Below are 20,245 nucleotides of genomic sequence, written 5' to 3'. Positions count from 1 at the left end.
ATAAAGATGTGTATATAATGCAATGTCTTGTTCCTTTAAATCAAACATTATTTATAATTCTTGAGACCCCATGCATGAAATGTGCCACTACATCATAAGTGAGGAATGTAGATATTCTAGCACGTGGAGGTCTTTATTTCTTTGATATAATCCACTGTCAAAGAATTCTATCAGATGGTTCATAACCTTTCTCTCCAAATAGCCTATGGTTTGGTCCATTAAATGCAAGTTGATTTCAATGAAGGTGTGCATTCTTGATTCATCATTTTTACCTCACCATTTTCATGGGATTCTCATTCTATAACTTGGACTCCCACATCATGCATATGTTGAATGTATCTATAAGTGTCAGATTATTGATCTTGCAGGACCCCATAAATAAACTGACAAGCACACAAGGGTGTCTTCGGGGTGATATTTCAAGACAACATCTCTCATCAATATTACAAGTTCTGACTAGCTCATCTATGCTCCAACATATTGGGTTTATGACCATATTTTATTTTCAAATAATTCACAATGTGTCTCTTTCCATCAGGGTTGAGCTCATGCTTGGGTTGCATTTATATAGGCTTTGTTGCATTAGACTGTGAACTTAACCATCTTTCATGCCGATGCTTTCACATTCACTATGATTTGATCATCATCCAAAATAGAGAAATATGTTTATGATGGCTTGACTACCTCGTATCAAAATAGAGACCCGTATGCTTGATCGATTAGGATTATTGGGTAATTGGGTATACAATTATCACCACTGCCAAAGATAATTCATTCTCTATATTTACACTAAGCGACATTTCTTCCATTGATGCAGATATATAAAACACATCTTTGTCTATCCTTGTGATGGTTTTGAATGTTATGGCATGTCAGGATAGAAATATGCAGGGCATTGATGATCATTTCCCCTCAAACTGCCACTAGTGGTCTCCTTTCATGGACTTGAAGATTGGCATCCTTCTGAAGTGGACATTCTATCAAACTATTGACATGTGGTGTCTATTGATCCCTCCTATGTTGGTCCATGAGTTTCACACATTGATCTCCTTTAATTATCATCAGGTCCCTTCCTAAAGGATTTTTTCAAACAGTTGGTGTGCATCTCTATGTTAGGTTGATCACACTCCCACCACTCTTGACAACTTTAGGTGATCAAACATCTTTTTTGAATGGATGCCCACAACTCACCTACGAAGTCGAAACATGTATCCATAGCTGTCACAGTCCCTAGATCAAACAAGTTACAAGTTTGAGTAACCACCCACCTTTGATGTCAGTTTGACATCTCTCCTTTATGTCAATATTTAGTTGGATGATTTGAGGGCAAGAAAGAAGCACACTATAGTCTATTGATATGAGTATCAAGCAAGCTACTATGATTTTTCTCTTCTCCTACCCATTGCATCCAAACTAGGGTAAAAGAATAAAATCATTTACCTCTCTATTGTTCGGGTATTTGGTCTTCCTCACGAAAAGTGTGCACTCGGGCTCCAATACCGTATTGACAATTCATCAAATAGTTTGTAGAACCCTTTAGATTCACATGCTACCACAACATAGTGACTCAGTCATATATTTAACACTATTTTCACTTTTGTATGTTCATGGGAACTAACTGTAGTGATCCCATGTTCAATAAATGCCAAAATAATCATGAGTTTGAACAATGAACCCAAGAAACCTATATGTCCCATTCATTCAAATTAGAGTTAGAGGACAATCCTGAGTAACATTGTTCTTGTGTACTTTTAGAAATCCCCAACAATGGCCAAACTAGATTTGGAATTCATCAACCTTTCTACCAATGGATTTTTGTTTTTCCTTCATTCTTTCAATTAAATAAAAGTCAACTATGTTTTAGATGAAGGTAGAATCCAAGCTCCTAAAGGATCAAAGCTATACATGGGTCTCGTTGGCAATACCACTATAGCTAATTCTACATGTATCTATTTCTAGCTTTAGATGAGTAATTTTTGACTCATTCAACATTATTTTGAACTATGAGTTATGATTATTGAAGAACTTCATTTGGGTGAACCTCTTTTTTTGAGATGAAGTGTCAAGGATTATGATTGAAATAACATGTACAATGGAAACTTCAACAATTGTTGAGCCAACTATGTCAAAGTTGATTATTATGACAGTACCTTCATTGAACCCAAACATTATGATCTTTAATCATTGAGCTTTCTAGTTTGTAGATCATCTTTGAATTATTATGAACCATAATGAAACATTCTTAAACTTTCCTAACTTGTGGACCTTTGAATCATATATGAACTAGGTGAACTGTATTGTGCCCATTAAATCAGATTTGATCTTCAAAATTAGGCTCTGGATATCTGGACTATGATATTTTGACACCTTTAAACCAATCTAAATTGAGTCACAAAAAGTGTGGAAATTTTAGAGCCTTTATTTTGCACTTGATTACATTAATGATATTAGGGAAAACCTCTGAACTTGGCCTTAAACATGAACTTCACATTGCCGAGCCATCAAATTTTTGAGTTGATTGACTACATTTCTAAACTAGAAAGGAATTATTGGACCCAAGCCAATGGATTATACCTTTGAACTTCTTAGAATGAAACATTGAACCTGCATGAGAAAATTGGACCACTTCGAACTACTTTAAACTACTTTGAACTTAGTTCAAAGAGACTCAAGACCCTCGACTAAAATTTTTAATTACTAGGTCTATATGGGTAGCAAAAAAAAGATATTAAAACCAAATGCCTTAGTAGGATTACAACACTCATTTAATATACCTAGAACAAATAACCAAGACCCCGAATAGGTCCACACAAAATCCCACAATCGGTCCATGTCATGATCTCAATCCTTAGGCAATAAATGCACCAAGCCAGCCAAGTAAATTCATGAGAAACCCATCTTTCAAGAAACAATATCAAGCAACAACAAAAACCACAAGCATTGCCGAGCTCCCACAAGAATTATTGTGTTCTATAGGTGTCAAACAACTAACACACACCAAGCACCATAGTGAGTGTTGAGAAACTTAGTATATATTGAGCAAGCCTTCAATGACCGAGCACCTCAACCAACACTACAGCCAGTAACGATTGAGCACCACTCCTTTGGTGACTAATTCCTCAACTCCCAAGCCAAAATCCCTCCAACATGTAGGATTACTAACTACCCTAGGATGCTCTTGCATTAGACACCTCAGGTGCAAAAAGACATTCTTAGTAGCTGGAAGAACATCTTCTAGGATTCAATACATAAATCTCAAACTGGTTCTTCACATATATGTCCTCCAAGTCTTCAACTTGCACACTCTTTCCCTTGTTCTACTTTTTTGTCTTCACATACATCCTCAATTTGCCATAGGTTTTCTTTCCACATTGATCTCTAACCCTCTCAAAATCCCTCAATTCAACTCAACTACCAATACTCAGGTTCCTTCTACCAAGTTCTTCATTCTACCAAGGAATCAGGGAATGCTTCTTTCCAACTTTCTCAATAGTAATTACATTCTTGATACAATCATGTATAGCCCTACAATCATACTGCTAAGGTCTACCACACAACATGTGACAACTACTTATGTCCACAATATCACACAATACTTGATCCTTATATTGCCCAATCTAAAAATCAACAAGACACTACTTCCTCACTTCCAAAGCATGATCATCTTGTAACCAAAAAATCCTATAAGGATAAAGATGTCTAATTCTCTTCAAACCAAATTTTTGAACCATCTCCTTAGCAACAAGGTTATTAGTACTACCACCATCCACAATTACATTGCATATTTTACCACTAGACTTGCAATGAGTCTTGTATAAATTACTCCTTTGACAAGGTTCTAGTGCCTTCTTACCAAACAATACTCATCAAGCCAACAAACTCTCTCCCTACTCAGGCTCAATGAATGAGCTTTCGGTTCATTCACCACAACAGCTCTCCTATCACCAACCTTCTATGAACACTCATAAGCTCTATGTCCTTCTTCACCACAACAAAAATAATTACCTCTAAAGGCAACCTTACCCATCCTCTTCCTCATCTCAACAGGCTTTGGTTCATCTTTTGCACTTAGTTTATCCTTTATCGAGTGATCTTGCTTCTCTTTCCCTTAGGAACTTCCTTGATTTCTCCTCTTCAACTTATCTTCTGCCTTCATGACATACTGCTACGCATCCTCATCTGAATCAATCTTTAGCATACCAACCTCATCTTGAATATTGAATCTCAAACCATTAATGTACCAAACCATATTTTCCTTAGTTAATTTTCTATGTCTAGACTAAATAGTCAGCTTGTAGAACTCCTCGATATAATCCTTCACACACATATCCTTCTACTTCAGATTCTACAACCTCTTAAACAAATCAAGTTCATAATCAACATAAATGAACCTAGCCTTCAATTTTTTCACCATCAATCTCTAATGAGTGGTCTTGATTTTACCTTGCTCTTCTCTATCTCTTTGCAATTCTTTCCACCAAAGTGCAACATGCCCTTTCAATTTAGTCATTGCCAACCTCACTCTAAGTAGATCTCTGATATCCTCTAACAAAAAGTAGTCTTCAAATTCACCAATCTAATCAATCAAGTCTTCAAAATTCAAAGTACTTGAGAAATTAGAAACCTCCATTTTATTCTTTAGCTTCAATTGTGATCCAAATCTAGCAAACTGATCAACCCTATCTCCCGTAGGTTTCTCCACATGATCAATTCTATCATCACCACTTGATCCAAAAAAATTAAATTCTTTAAGTGACTCCTCATAACCATCTTTAATGCCCACATGTCGAGGTACACTAGCAATAGCCCTCATGATCTCATTCTTCATCAACTCCATCTTAGATCTAAAATTTGTTTTAACCTTCTTTGAGATCCTCACTTCCACAACATCACAAGGCTCTTCAATCTCCCTTGGGTCCAATATTCTTGGAGGCATCTTCCAAGATCTTTGCAAAACCTTTGCAACAAATCCACAAGATCAACTAGATCCTCACCCTAATGATATTCACCACAAGTCCTCGTGCAAACTGTCTCAACTTCAGTGATTTGTCTACACACTCAATAAAACCTTCACCTTGATATCATCTGATGTAGTATAAGGAAGGAGAATCCCCAAAGGAGATGGTCTAGTCTCCAACAAATAACCAAACAATGAAAATACAACACAATATATAAGATCACAACTCTGTATTCATAAACTAACTGATTACATGCAATGTAATGGTCTATAAGACCTTCTTGGTTACGACCATATACAAAGAAAGTAATAGTTCTATAAGACACCTCAAGATCCAATCCAAATTCTAGCTAGTCTAGATCTATAGCACCACAACACTTTGGTAGAAACCTCCAAGAAAGATCTAAACTTGTGCTCACAAGCCACCAAGAAATCTCCCTATTTTACAAGCTAGAGCTACCAGCCCTTCTCCAAATTCACTTCTCTTCTACATCTTCTTCTCAAAGCTGGATGATTATGACTTAAGACTCCATAAGACCCCTTACTTATACTTAACTAAGCCATAAGTCGGCCTAATACAAATAGTAAATACCAAATGCCTTAGAAGGCTTACAACACTCATTAAATACACCTAGAACAAATAACCAAGACCCCAACTAGGTCCACACAAACTCCCATGATCGATCCACGTCATGATCTCAATCCTTACATGATAAATGCACCAAGATGGCCAAGAAAAACTATGAGAAATCCATCCTGCAAGGCATACTACCGATCGTCAGAAAAATCCACAAGAATCACCGAGCTCCCACAAGCATTGCCAAGTTCCATAGGTGCTGAACAAAAAATACATTCTGAGCATCATAGTTAGTTTTGAGCAACACATTATATATCGAGCAAGCCTTCAAGGATGAAGCACCTTGACCAAAACTACACCCAGTAAGGATTGAGCACCACTCCTTTGGGCACGAAGTCCTCAACTCCCAAGCCAAAATCTATCCAACATGCAAGATTAATAACTACCCTAGGATGCTCCTACATTAGAGGATCATTATAAGTTCCTCACTTAATTGTAACATGTTGTATGCTCATTTTTAGGATGAGTAATGTTGTAAAATGACGTAATATGTATTGTAGTTCATGGAACTTAATTTTAATAACTTATGATGGTCCTGTATTACTCATTGTACATTGGGGAAGCCTTAATGCCAACTCAATTAGTTGTTTTAGGACTTTTTATAAAGGATACATGTTTTCCTTGGTTGTGAGTTTGACTATAAGTCATATGTACCATAATGTATGATAATGATTGTATGTGAGATTTGTATACAAATTTGATGAGATCAGAGAAGAGAATGTTTAGGATGATGTATTGAGAACTTCAAAGGAACTATATTGGCAAGATAAGTTGTATTAGTTAGTTCACCCTTTGATATGTTATACTAAGAATTTCTTAGTGAGAATAGTTTTGAAGCAATTTAGATAACGAGTTCAATTGAATTCTTATTGACTCATAACTAGGTTGAAGAAACTTCTAATAGGGTTGGAATCTTTTGAAAGGGATTGAAAGTCCAATAAAAGGGACTTATATGTATTGATTGTATTGAATTATGTACTAAAATAGTCACATAGTTTCACAATGGATGTTTAATATTAGTACATCATCTTGTGGGAATCATCTCCACCAAGGTTTTTGCTCTTATTAAGGGTTTCCCTAGTTAACATACCTTGTCTCATTATGCATGGTTACCATCTTGTGGTTGTTGTATCTTTTGGTTATATGTTTAGGATTTGATCCCCCAAATTATATTGGTGGATTTTAATTTCTAACATTTTCATGGTCTTATTCTAATGGCCATCAATGTCCTTAAAATCTCTCAGTATACGAGGCATAGCTCCTGTAACTCAAAGATCAATATTTGTGTTGGTATATATTGTAATTGGTCCATGAGGTTGTAGTTAGCCTATGTAGTGGAGATATTTTTGGAAGATGAGGCTCCCATGTTTTTGGTAGCTAATTGTTTATAAGGTTTAACTCCCTTGATAGTGACCTTAGCTTGGCTATGGGTTACTATGTTTAAGAAATACATTGTTATTTTGGGTCAGTATGTTCAAGTTTTTAGATTGTGGTCTATGAGATTGTGGATGTGTAGAAAATGAATTCACACCCTTGAGGACAACCTTCTTTGGAGGTGGATAAGATAAACCCAAGGCAGAGGACTCTTTCTTTCCTTTTATCATGATCAAGTTGACAAAGTCATAGATGGGTTCCAACATGTTGATGACATTATCATTTTTGGTGTAAGTATAGTTTACTTTGGCATTCCTGCCTTTTATTTTGGACCCTTCTCCCAAGTCATATTTAGGGAAAGGCTCTTGATAAGCCTTATGATCAAACTCATTCTTGTGCTCATCTACTTCAATCTTGATAGTATCAATTAGGTCCTAAATGAAATGCTTTAGTTTCTATGGGAATTGCAATTTAGGAAAGGTAAACTTCTGGAGGGGGGGGGGGGGGGGGGGTGTTGAATCATTAGTTTAAACTTTGACCCGTAAAAATAGTCACCACACATCCATCTCATACATTCACTAAGTAAACGGAAATACCATGTAAAGCATGTACATCTAAATCATGTAAACATATAAACATTCACACAGATATGACAGCAAATATGATTGCCTAGAAACCCTCCAATGAGAAGGTAAAATTGGGTTGGGATGACACCCACAAATCTTCACTACTGTAGTAATAAGGTGTTTCTAATGAGGGTTACAATGTTTTGATCATGAGACATGATCTACCCTGTGAAAGGTTTGCCTTGTTAAAAGCTTACAAAGACTGTTAGTTCTCACCTTGTTAAAGGATTTCAACACCCTGTTAGAAGTGTGCCTTGCTAAAGGACTTCAACTCACAATTAAGTAGGAACCTTGTTAGAGGATTTCAATACAACATGTTAGGACTACTCTATTAATAGATTTTGACTGAAATCACCTGTTAGAATGTCTCAGCATTGATCCAGCGATTAACACTTGATTACTTGATGACAAATCATCTCTAAACTAATGTGTTCTTGATCCTTCTTGATGAGATGTCTCTTTGGTATACGCTCTTCCCTTTTTCTATTCTCCTTTAACTAATTCTACAATGCAATCTCAGATCATAACTCCTTAGCCACCATGAATTCTCTATTTGTGCACGTAAACTCTTCTATTATGATATGTAAACTCCTTGTTATGAATTAGTTACAGTTTTACGATTCTCTAGGATACAAATTTAATAAAGATCGTTACTAATGTTGCTTGTGAACTGAGCAAATAATACTTAGAAACACAAAATATCTAAGTGGACAAAAATATGTATTAGAAAGAACAAGAGACAAAGGATTTGATTTTGAAGATCACCAAATTTTGGTTATGTCTCTGAATCTGCAAAACTTGCAAGATCAATGTCATTATTATGATGCAAAACTCATACATCACCATGGTTTTCCATGGAGTTACAATCTGCTACTCACTTCAACACTATGATGATAGGAACTTGCTAGCAACATGTTTGTGCCTAGCTCCTTTGCCACTTTTTACAATGCTAAGCAATAAAACTGCAACTCTTTCTCAATGGGCATTAAGATTTTATGAAAATGACATAATGTCATAAAAAATACTCTCAAGAAAATTCTAAGTTTTTATCTCATATTATGAGACCACTTAATTCTTTAGAGCATTCTCTCCCAAATTGTCCTATCGAGAATTACAAGGACTTATCAAAATCCTCTTCCACGATTAATTGTCTTCTCAAGAAAATAAATCCCCTTTTATTCAATTATTTTCCCATATTTGGATTATAACCAAATAACTACCTTATTCACTAAAACAAACCCTTGCCTAATTAAAATCTTAAAAATATAGCACTTAGTAATAGATTCAATCTTTAAGATAGTCTATTAAGATTCCTTTTACTAATTGAATGATTTGTTTTCTCAAAATGAATAACCACACACTGATATCCCGAAGTTTGAAGGTACCAAAGTAGTTGACTATACCATTTGCAATTGGAAGTTTAGGTGTTTAAACTACTCGTCCCTACTTTATAGGGATTTACTATGCAATTTGATACAATAAATTAAACATAACCAAAGTAAATCCCCAAGATTTGCACATGGCTCAATGGCAAGGAGGGAAAATAGGAGTCACGAGGTTCCAAGTTCGAACCTCACAACTATATTTTGTTAGGATTTAAACCAACCGATTATATTAGGATTTAAACCTAGGCCGCGTGGCACTTCTATGTTTGTTCACATCCTAACACATGTCAAATTATTACTAGTCCACTGCATCTAGCTACTGAGTTTACTTGTTGATGTCATGCTTACATCATCATTTGGACTTAATCTCTTCACAATCTTCAAATGAGCATATCTTCCACATTTGAGCTCCGTTTTTGACAAAGTGAACACCATTGGAAAGCTCTTGAAGAGCTCTTTAATTTGAAATCCATTGTTGACCACTTTCAAGATGGTCAAATTTCACCATTTTGGTCAACCTCTAGTTCGCTAGTTTTAGCCAAACTTTAACCAAGCATATCTTCAAAAAATAGACTCCTTTTGACACACTTCAAATTGTGTCAGGAACATTTCACCGTGCCCTTTGCATTTATGTCAATTTTGGAAGATTTTGAGTGGGCTAAATTTGTGAGGTCTTCAAGATCCACCTAGATCATATTAGTTCCTTCATACACCTTCTTTACACTCTAGATAGTTTAGGGTTTGTCCTCCTTAAGAAGACTTAGGTGACTTAGGGTCAGGTATGAATCAACAACTATGATTCATCCATTTTGCCGCTTAAACCTTCTCTTTTTTTGATTGGCTACATGTAATTACATTGGGAATCCAACTTAAGATTTTTCCTTATCTCCAAAATATCATAATTTATCTTTAAGTCCTTTATAATATGGTTTACATAGTAGTTTGTGCCTTTACAAACAACTATGTCAAAATTGTCTCACTCGACATTTGAAGTCTCTGATGCTTGGCATATACTATTTTCTATACTAACTCAACATTTGTATCACTCGACACACACTACTTGCTCAGCTCCTAAATCACTTGGCATTTGAAGTCTACTTGGCACTTGAGTGACTTGGCACATGAGTGGCTTGACACTCACTATGGACTCAACATGCTCTATAGTATACATGTTGTGCTTGGCATGTACTACTTGTTCGATGTGAACTAAGTAAATGACTTAAGTGTGTAGACACTCACTTGTCAAAATCAATCTAAGATCAACAATCTCCCCCTTTGACATGAGTGTCAAAAACACTTGGTCATGCATTAATATCCTTAACCTTATGAGTATAACATAGCTTTTATTCAGCTTATGTACAAAACTTCAAAATTCCAAAATTTTGCAACAACTTAGATACTTCAAAATTTGATAACTCTCCCTAAGTTGATTGTTCTATTTTGTACTCAAATTGTTGTACTCTTGCTGAGTAAATATGTCTATACTGATACTCTTTGACTTCACATTGTTCTTCTATTATTCTTTGTCCCTATTCTTACTCTCCCCCATTCTAGTCTCTATCTCCTCCAAAATTTCGTATCTCCCCTTTTTGTTACTCTCCCTCTTTTTGACATTTATGTCAATGGGCTATACACTTATAGTGTGTTTGTCCATCTTGAGAGCTACATCCCAATTTTAACATGCTACATCCAAAGACTTGATTTGGATGGCCAGCTTGGTAGCAAGGTGGACTAGGCCATCTAATGTTGAAAGATTTGGGTCTTTCTTCATAAGTGTTTTAGCATAGCCTAATTCCTTATGCAAAATTTCCATGTGTGGGGTGAGTGTTATCTAGATGCTAATCAGTTTTGCCCTTATATTGGCTTCTTTTGTTGACAATGCAACTAACTGACTCTAGGTTTGTAACAAATTTTTGAAGTGATTCTCACTTTGAGCTGGATTCAAAGGCAGTTTACCACCTAATGCATTAATCTGGCTTTCCAGACTCAAAATGTGACTTCTAGTTTCTTGGATGAAGAGTGTTGTATTACATAGTTTAGTGTACAATAAGAAAATGTTCTCAAGTACCTTCTTCACATCCTCAGCCTTAGTTTCCAATGCAACTTGTGTTAGTACTATATCACCTGATATCTTCTCATTCACTTTGCTTTGAAATTTATTTTCTAACCATTCTAATAATTTTGTATTTGTGTCAAGGTTTGCATCACTAACCTTCTCCACTATATTTGTCACTTGTTCAATGAGTGGCTTGGTCTCATCTGGAGTTGGCAGACTAAATGCATCTAAAAATATGTCTTTTATGTCTAGCAATGCCTATTTTTGCCTATGCTTCCTCATTAGTAGTTCTTGATGCTTGTTTCTTGCTAGGGCTTGTTGCAATATGCCCATCTACTCTATGGTCATTGTGTCAAAGTCATACTTTGGTAACATAATCTCTTCATCAAGGCTCACATCTCCATATTGTATCACTTCTTTTTCCTTTGATGTACTCAGACTCGACACTGAGATCTGCAATGGTGTTGCATCTATGCTCGACTTCTAAAGAGTATGACTTGAAGGTGTGCTAGATTCTAGTAAAGTTACCAAAGCTTGAAGTGCAACTTTCTCCTTCACCTTAGGTGTCAACTCTGTCTCTTCAAGATTTTCCTTGTGTTCTATAATGCCTTGTGATGCACCTTGATCTTGTGTTGTAGGTGCAGATAAGTCTATTTGGCCTGTTCCACTTCGTGTTTCTATTGTGGCTTAGGTTTCCACTATATTCTTCTCAATTGTATCAATCTTTTTTAATGTAACTTCAATTACTTTTTCCAAAGGTTGTACGATAGTGACTTAAGGGGTGATAGCAAGTGGTTATTGTGTATTAACCTCTTCCCTTGGAGTTTTAGTCACTTGTTTCTACAATTTATCTACACCCACCAAAATAGGATTATCACATAATTTGGCCTACAATGTAGACTGATCAAGTATCATCTTTAGATCTTCCTCTATAAGGGTATTTATGTTCTAAGCTATGATATTAGAAACATCCTTAACTGTTACTATTTCAATATTCTCACTTGTTACATGTGGAGGGCTGACATTAGGCAATTGTGTTTGGTACACTCTATTCTTCTTGCTACTCTACCTTAGTTGTTGCCTTGTCATCTTCTTTCATTTCTATTCCTCCCTCAGTAGTTTCTTTATTTTCATCATCTTCTTCATCATCCTTCACCTTTATAGGCTCATGTGTACCCTCACTATTGCTAGTCCATATGTAACTTTCCACATCTGTGTGGACTTCTTAACAAAATCTTCAATATTATTTTGCAAAGTACTAAACGTTCTATACTTAGGTACAAACCTAACTGCATATTTCTTCATAGCCTTAGCAATTTGTGCCTTAGTTTAGGATCACTTGTGCAAGTGAAGATTCCCTTATTTGTTTTTCTAAGTTCAGGCAATACTGCCATTTCTACTCATCTTTCTCATATAAGATTTTTGGCATAGAGTTAGCAATTTCTAGTGGGGCTTTCTTAAAGTTTTCCATCATGGCATATATAGCTTCCTCCACTTTATTCTCTTCTACTTTACGAAGGTTATCAAAATCAACATGTGAAAATCCTAAAAAATCTACATTATTCGTAACATTTTCACATAGATTCTCTAGATTTGATAAAGAATTGTGACTCACCACTTTGAATTGGGTATTGTCATTTGATTCTATTTTCTCCTCATTTGATTTGACTTGTGCAATGTATTTTCTCCTAGGTCTTTTCTACACTTCACCTCCTCGCTCTACTGGTTTAGTTTTCTCCTTGGCCTTTTGAGAAATCACATGTGCACTAGCCCTTATAGTAGGTGTTGTAGGCTTGTCTTGGCTTGGTTTGACAGTCTTCTTAGCCCTTGTCATAGGTTGTGCCTTGGCCTTCCTATTCTTTTGATCAGTAGGAGTAGGTGCTTCCTTGAATTCTTCTCCCTCGACACCTTCAAAAACTTCTATCTCCTCTTCTTCCTAATCTTCTTTTTCCTTTTCTTCTTCCTGCTCAACACCTTCACCAAACTTGGCTTTCAACTTCTTCACCAGCTTATCTTTCTTCTTAATGATAGAGGCAGTCTTGAGTTCCATTATGATTTTGGAGTTTGCCAATTTGTAGTTTCCAAATGCCTTGTCATTTTTATCTACCTCTTCTATAAGTAAATTAGTACTAGCTACAAGGCTTCATCTACATTAATTTCATATCCTAAGGGTCTCAACCATCTCACCCTTGGTGTAGTAGCTTGAACAAAAGTATAGTCAGTATCCACTAGGAAAAAAATGTCATCATAATGATTTTCTACTAGTGATACTAGTGTTCTCAATCTCTTTTTCATTGATTGCTTGAAGTCTTCAAAATAGCTAGTCATCACTAACTCAAAATTGTCTCCCAATTGTTCAATGAATTCACCAATCTGCACTGCCATTGACTTGTTTGTTTTCCAACCAACTGTACCAAATGAAGGAAAAGTGTTTTGAACATAAAATAAAATGCATATCAATATAGAACAAAATTTACATTGAGCACTCTTTGACTTTCTAATTACTCCTAGGTTCTCAATTAATTGTTGTAATTGTAGCTTTGCAAGATCATATGTGTGATCTTTCTTTACAATCTTGTAACCAACATCCACTGCAATACAAGGCACACTATTTAACCTACTGGATTGGTAAAACTTGTGTGATACAACCTTGACTGGAAAGTTTAACAAAGGATATGTAATTGTATCAATTGTTGTGCCTCTCTTGTTCCACATGGCTCTTGTATTCTTTTCAATAACCCCCTTGGAATCACTCCTCAATATCTTAGGCTATTCTAGGGTTGGATATCTAATAACCCTATGGATTATTCTCTTAGTTATCTTGATAGGTCCATTATCCAACCATAGTGAACTATCATGTATTCTACTAATTACTATCCTAATCCATTTTGTTTTGAACACATTTGGGAAATCTAGGGCTTGTGTTAACCCTTTCTTCTCTATAATTTTGTATTCTTCCTTCAATACACTATTATCACACAGTCTGTCATATTCTTTCCTAATCTCCATATCACCAATGCCACCAATTTTATTGTTATAACATTTCCTAACATCTTGCACCATTAAAACATTCGGTAGTATCATGGATAATGCACTGGAGGGGTCTTTCTTATAAGCAACGTCAAGAATGGCTTTGAATATAGGTCACTTAACCTCATTACTAACTAGTTGAACATTCAAAACCTCCTTACCCTCTACATTCTTTGAACTATATGCCATTCTACAAAACTAAGTTTTATGAAAATTTAAACATCATAACTCGGTACTTGGTAAATACCTTGCAAGATTTGAAGAAATAGAGTTGAATTGCTATACAAATCTTCTGCAATCACTTTGGATGGATTTCTAGATTGCCTATTTCTCTTCTTGCTCAATCTCAATTTTGAAATGATGAAAAATGAGATGAAATCGATCAAATACCCTTTTGAAACCCTGTATTTAATGCTAAGTGCTTACACAACTATAAGCTCAACATCAACCAATTTCAAGTTCACTCAACATCCATTAACATTTCATTTATTTGGCAACCATTATGAGCTCAACATTAAGTAGCTAGTTTGCTAGCTTGACATCCATTGGTTTTTCACTTAGCACATAAAAGAAACTTTTCAGACTCGACAAAAACATGAAAAACTTAAAGATTTTTCTTGAATTCCAAATAACATCTTGCTTCTTTGTTCATACTAATGTAATATTTTTAGTACTAACTCCTTTGGAACTAATGTAAGATATAACTTTTGAATTTTAGTCCCACATACCTCTTGATTGCTTAGTTTGACAAGGTGTGATCACCTGACCCATTAGGTGAAGTGATCCCTTCTCCATTTGATGTGCTGCAATCATCTTTCTTCTTCCATGTCTTGCTCATTTCATTTTTGAAAATTTCAACATCTACCTTGCCTTTTCCTTTATCAATTCACAACTAGGTGCCTTTGACCTTGTTGGACAGTATTGACTAATGTGACCAATCTTCAAATAGCTAAAATATGTGGTTTGATTCAACCACCTCTTGTAGTCACCTCTCAAGTGTGTCCTAATACAATTCTTAGGAACATGTCCACATTCTTGACAATAATGATAGCTATATCTTGTATTGTAGTCCCAATTATAAGAGTTGCCATTGTTCCTTACCTTTATTTACCCGTTTGATGACCACATGGGTTTGGATTTGCATTCAAAAGCTCTATGTCCATACTTCTAATATTTGTAGCAATATCCTTCAAATCATGTGTGTGCATGGTCTTAGTTATGCATTCATGTGCCTGTTGTCCTTGTTTATTGCATTTATGATAGTGAACCATGTTCTTGTGCTTGACATTCTGATTTACAGTTTTACTCCTACACACATTAGTATTATGTCCTTTCTTACCACAATTATGACAAGTAGGTTTGGAGTTCTTACCTTTGTTGCTCCTTTTTTTCAACACTTTTGGATGACTCTCCTTCTTCAGTACTTGTGTATCCTAGTCCAAAAGTATCATTATTTGATCTAGGAGATCTCAATAATTGCTCAAATTATTTGATGGATTCACTTGGTTTATTTAAACTTTCAGCAAATTCCTTTTCCCTTTTTAGGTCACTTTGCAATTGCTCATTCTACAACTTCAATGTTGTTATTTCAATGTCCTTGACATTCAGCTCATAGTTTGCATTCATCATTTGACTTAGAGTATCCAATTGCATGTTGGAAATCTTGGTTAGTTATGATGATTTCTCTTCCAGTTTGTTGCTCAAAATACTTTTGTCTTCTTCAATCATGGCTTTGTCTTCCATAGATTTCTTCTTCTATTCAATCATCTCACATAGTAGTATGGCTTGTGATTCTTGCTCTAACTTGAGATTTTTGATTTCCTCAGCTTGGGCTCTATTCTTTTCCATTAGATCTACAACTTCTGCATCAAATTCATTTGAGTCTCCATCTACAAATAGATTAGTAGTGTCCATCTCTTTGTATTGTGTGTCATGCTTTGCAATAACAATTTTCTTCCTTCTCTTCAAAGATTTCTTTAATTCTTCTCTTGCTTCATTCAATTTATGTAGAATGAGTTGTATTTCATTTCCTTGATTCTTAATTATCTTTCCCAACTTGTAGACTTCCATTTCCAAGATCTTTCCTCAAAGCTATAAAGCTTCTCTTTCAGAGAAATAGGCTCTAATACCAATTGTTGGAATTACAATTTAGGAAAAGTGAACTTATGAGAGGGGGGAGGTGAATCAGTAGTTTAAACTTTGACCTATAAAAATATTCATCACACATCCATCTTGTACATTCACTAAGTAAATTGAGATACCATGTAAAGCATGTACATCTAAATCATGTAAATATATAAGTATTCACACACATATGACACCAGATATGATTACCTAGAAACCCTCCAATGAGAAAGTAAAACTAGGGTGGGGATGACCCCAAAAATCTTCACTACTATAGTAATAAAGTGTATCCAATGAAGGTTACAATGTTTTGATCATGAGACATGATCTATCCTATGAAAGGTCTACCCTATTAAAAGTTTACAAAGATTGTTAGGTCTCTCCCTATTAAAGGATTTCAACACCCTATTAGAAGTGTGTCTTGCTGAAGGACTTGAACTCACAATTAAGTAAGCAGCTTGTTAGAGGATTTCAATATAGCCTCTCAGGACTACTCTATTAAGATATTTTGACTAAAATCACTTGTTAGAATGTCTCAACATTGATCATGTGGTTAGCACTTGATTGCTTGATGATAGATCACCTCTAAACTGATGTATTCTCAATCCTTCTTGATCAGATGTTTCTTTGGTGTATGCTCTTCCCTTCCTCTATTCTCCTTTAACTGATTTTGCAATGCAATCTTAGATCATAACTCCTTAGCCACCATGAATGCTCTGTTTGCACATGCAAAATCTTCTATTAGCTCCTTCATACACCTTCCTTAAACTCTAGATAGTTTAGGGTTTGTCCTCTTTAAAAATACTTAGGTGACTTAGGGTTAGGTATAGATCAACGATTGTGATTCATCCATTTTACCCCATAATCATTCCCTTTTTCTAATTAGTTGCATGTAATTACATTGGGAATCCAACTTGAGATTCATCATTATCTTCAAAATATCATAATTCATCTTTAAGTCAGCTCAAAAATGGTTTACATAGTAGTTTGTGCCTTTACAAACAACTATTTCAAAACCATCTCACTTAGCATCTGAAGTCTCTAATGCTTGACATATAATATTTTCTGTACTAAGACTTGGTATCTATATTACTCGACATATACTACTTGCTCAACTCTTGAATCACTCAGCATTTGAAGTATGCTTGACACTTGAGTGACTTGGCACATGAGGGGCTTGACACTCACTATGGACTTGACATGCTCTATAATATACATGTTGTGCTTGGCATGTACTACTTGTTTAGCATGAACTACATAAATGACTTAAGTGTGTAGACACTCATTTGTCAAAACCAATCTGAGACCAACAGTTTCTTGTAGTCATTTTTTATGACCCTTTTTTCTATGATAGTTTTAGTAATGGTAATTATCACACCATTTGGGTTTAACTTTAGGTTTGTAAGATCTTTAGTTGTCTAGTAAAGTAATGATTTTGTTAGACAATAAATTCTTCAACACAAACTCAAGAGATTCTCCCGATATGATGAAATTCCACTTTGGTTGGGTACTCAAGAGTTTTTTCCTTTATTGGAATCATTATTTGATCTTGGGGCTTCTTTTTGTTTAGTAGCCTTGTAAGAATTTGGCTTAGGCTAGAATTCACCCAAAACTAAGGAACTCAAACACAAGCACAATAGTAGACCAAAGAGTGAGTATGATTAGAATGACAATATATTCATTCAATATGCCATATATGCCATGTCAGGAGTACACTAAGAGTGCCTGTATATGAAGGCCTCAGGAGAGCTTCTAGAATGCATAGAAGTTAGCATCATGATAAGTCATACAACCAGGCACATGTCCACCAAATATGGGTTATCCTCCATTAAGCACAGAAGTAAGTGCAATGATGTGACAATAAGCCTACAATGATGTATCACACAAATTAGTGGTGTAGACAACATGTGCTAAATTAGGAGTGCAAATAACTATGTTGTCAACATGACAACTTAGTGAATGATGCAAATTCTTATGTTGTAGACACCATGTGCATAATTAGAGTTGTGTACTTCTGTGATAGTATGCAAACTCCTAAGTGTCTCACCTAAATAAATAATAAAATAATGCAATATAATAAAATAATGCATTAACCTAAGTAAACTTAAGTAAGTGTAAATAGTAAATACTTATTTACACCAACATCCCCCTTAAGTGCAACTTAGGGGAATGCCCTTAAGCTTGCAAAATCTAGGATGCAATTTATGATGGGTCCCGACTACTAGGCCATGTTAGGTACCCATGTACATAATGAAATGCAATCTCTCATAAAGTGGAGAAAGAGGAAAAAACTCATGGAAAAAACCCTCCCCCAAAAAGAGAGATAAAATGATGTATGGATGGATGAAGTAATCAAGACCCCCCCATTACAACATACATCTAGTATAGACATAAGAGAATGATGAGAAGAGGAAGAGAGATAGGATAGGTTCCCCCTCCCAAAGAAGAATGCTTGCTAGTGACTGCTTTGATGAAGAAGTTGATCCAAGACTACAAAATGGTGTTCCTCCCCTTAGGAAGAAAAAATGCCAAAGGTACAAATGAGACACTTCTGCTATGCATGGAAAGAATCCTATAGATAAGTGATGTCTCTAAAACTTGCTCAACTGGCTAAAGAACCTATCTCAAAGAACTGTCTGTCTACTCAACTGACAAAGAACCCTTTTGCAACTGTTGATCATAAGTATCCACAATCACTTCAACTTGTAACGATCGATCATGTAGAAAATGAACAAGAGGATCAAATGGAGTCCTCGTGACAACTAAAGAAGGTGTTACTGCATCAAGAAGAAGAGGCAAATCATCAATACTATCCCCCAAATCTATCACTGAAGCTGGACCTGGAAGACTGAATGTACCCTATTGTGTTGGACCTATCACTGTGGTTATGTATGCATGTGGACTAAACTGATATAGTGAACTCTCACTGCAATTATCGATAGAACCTCATGTGTCTAAATTTTTTGAAGCACTATCGCTAGTGTCACTATCAGTTTCCACTCTATATGATGTGTGGAGAGGATTAGAGGATAAGCTTGATGAACTTTAGTCAAAGTATATGTGCTTCTCCACAAAGATTTGACGTGTCTCTGGATCCAAGAGTCTATATGCCTTTACTCTATCTTTATAACCAATTCAAGTACAAGATTGAGGTGACTATGCCTTGCAACCCCTGGAAGATATCTTTGCCCATGCAGGACAACCGAAGACTCTGAAGTGTGTCACAATAGGTTTTTTTTTGCACCATGCCTCAATATGAGTTTTTCCATCTAAGGCTGGATGAGGACACTAATTAAGAATGTGAGTGGCACTTTTGATTGCTTCAACTTCTAATGATGGATCTAGAGACTTGGCTTGTATCATGCAACTTGCCATGGACTTAAGAGTTTAGATCCTCAATGCTGCAACATTTTTCTTATGTAGACTAAATGCTGGAAAATTTTGAAGATCAATTCCCTCGAGTTTGCAAAAGTCTTTTAGTCTTCTATTCACATACATGCTTCCATTGTCCATTCTTAAAAATTTGATGGATTTCTTCGATTTCTGTTCTACATGAGTCTTGAAGGCTAGAAACTTGTCCAACACTTCATTCTTATTATGAAGAAAATAGACCCAAGTGTATCTTGAAAAGTCATTAATGAAAGTAAGTATATAGTGACCCTGGCTGATTGGAAAAGGACCTGCTAATACCATGTGAACCATTTGTAGAACACCTGGTGCTCTTGAAGACTTCCCTTTCTATAACTTTGCCTCTAGATGTATATCCACTGAATCTATTGAACATTCACCATGGGAAAAGTTGATTTGAGATAAACCTTTGACCATTCTATTTGTGCAAAGTTGTTGAAGGTAGTGACAGTCAAGATGACCATACCATTGATGCCATAATTGCATTTTTGAATATTATTGAGATAACAAGGCCTTTGAAGGATACTTGGGCATGAAATGGGAGAAAGGGTATAACCTTTTGCTATGATTCACTTTCCCCACTACAACCAATGAGTCATCTTTTAGATTGTGCACCTATACTGAGTTTGGAAGGAACTTTACTCTATG

Source organism: Cupressus sempervirens, chromosome 1 (assembly GCF_028749045.1).
Source record: "Cupressus sempervirens isolate cs-2001-9-10 chromosome 1, ASM2874904v1, whole genome shotgun sequence".
In the NCBI taxonomy this organism is placed as follows: domain Eukaryota; kingdom Viridiplantae; phylum Streptophyta; class Pinopsida; order Cupressales; family Cupressaceae; genus Cupressus; species Cupressus sempervirens.
The sequence above is the reverse complement of the archived record's forward strand: the minus strand, read 5'-3'. Positions refer to the sequence as shown.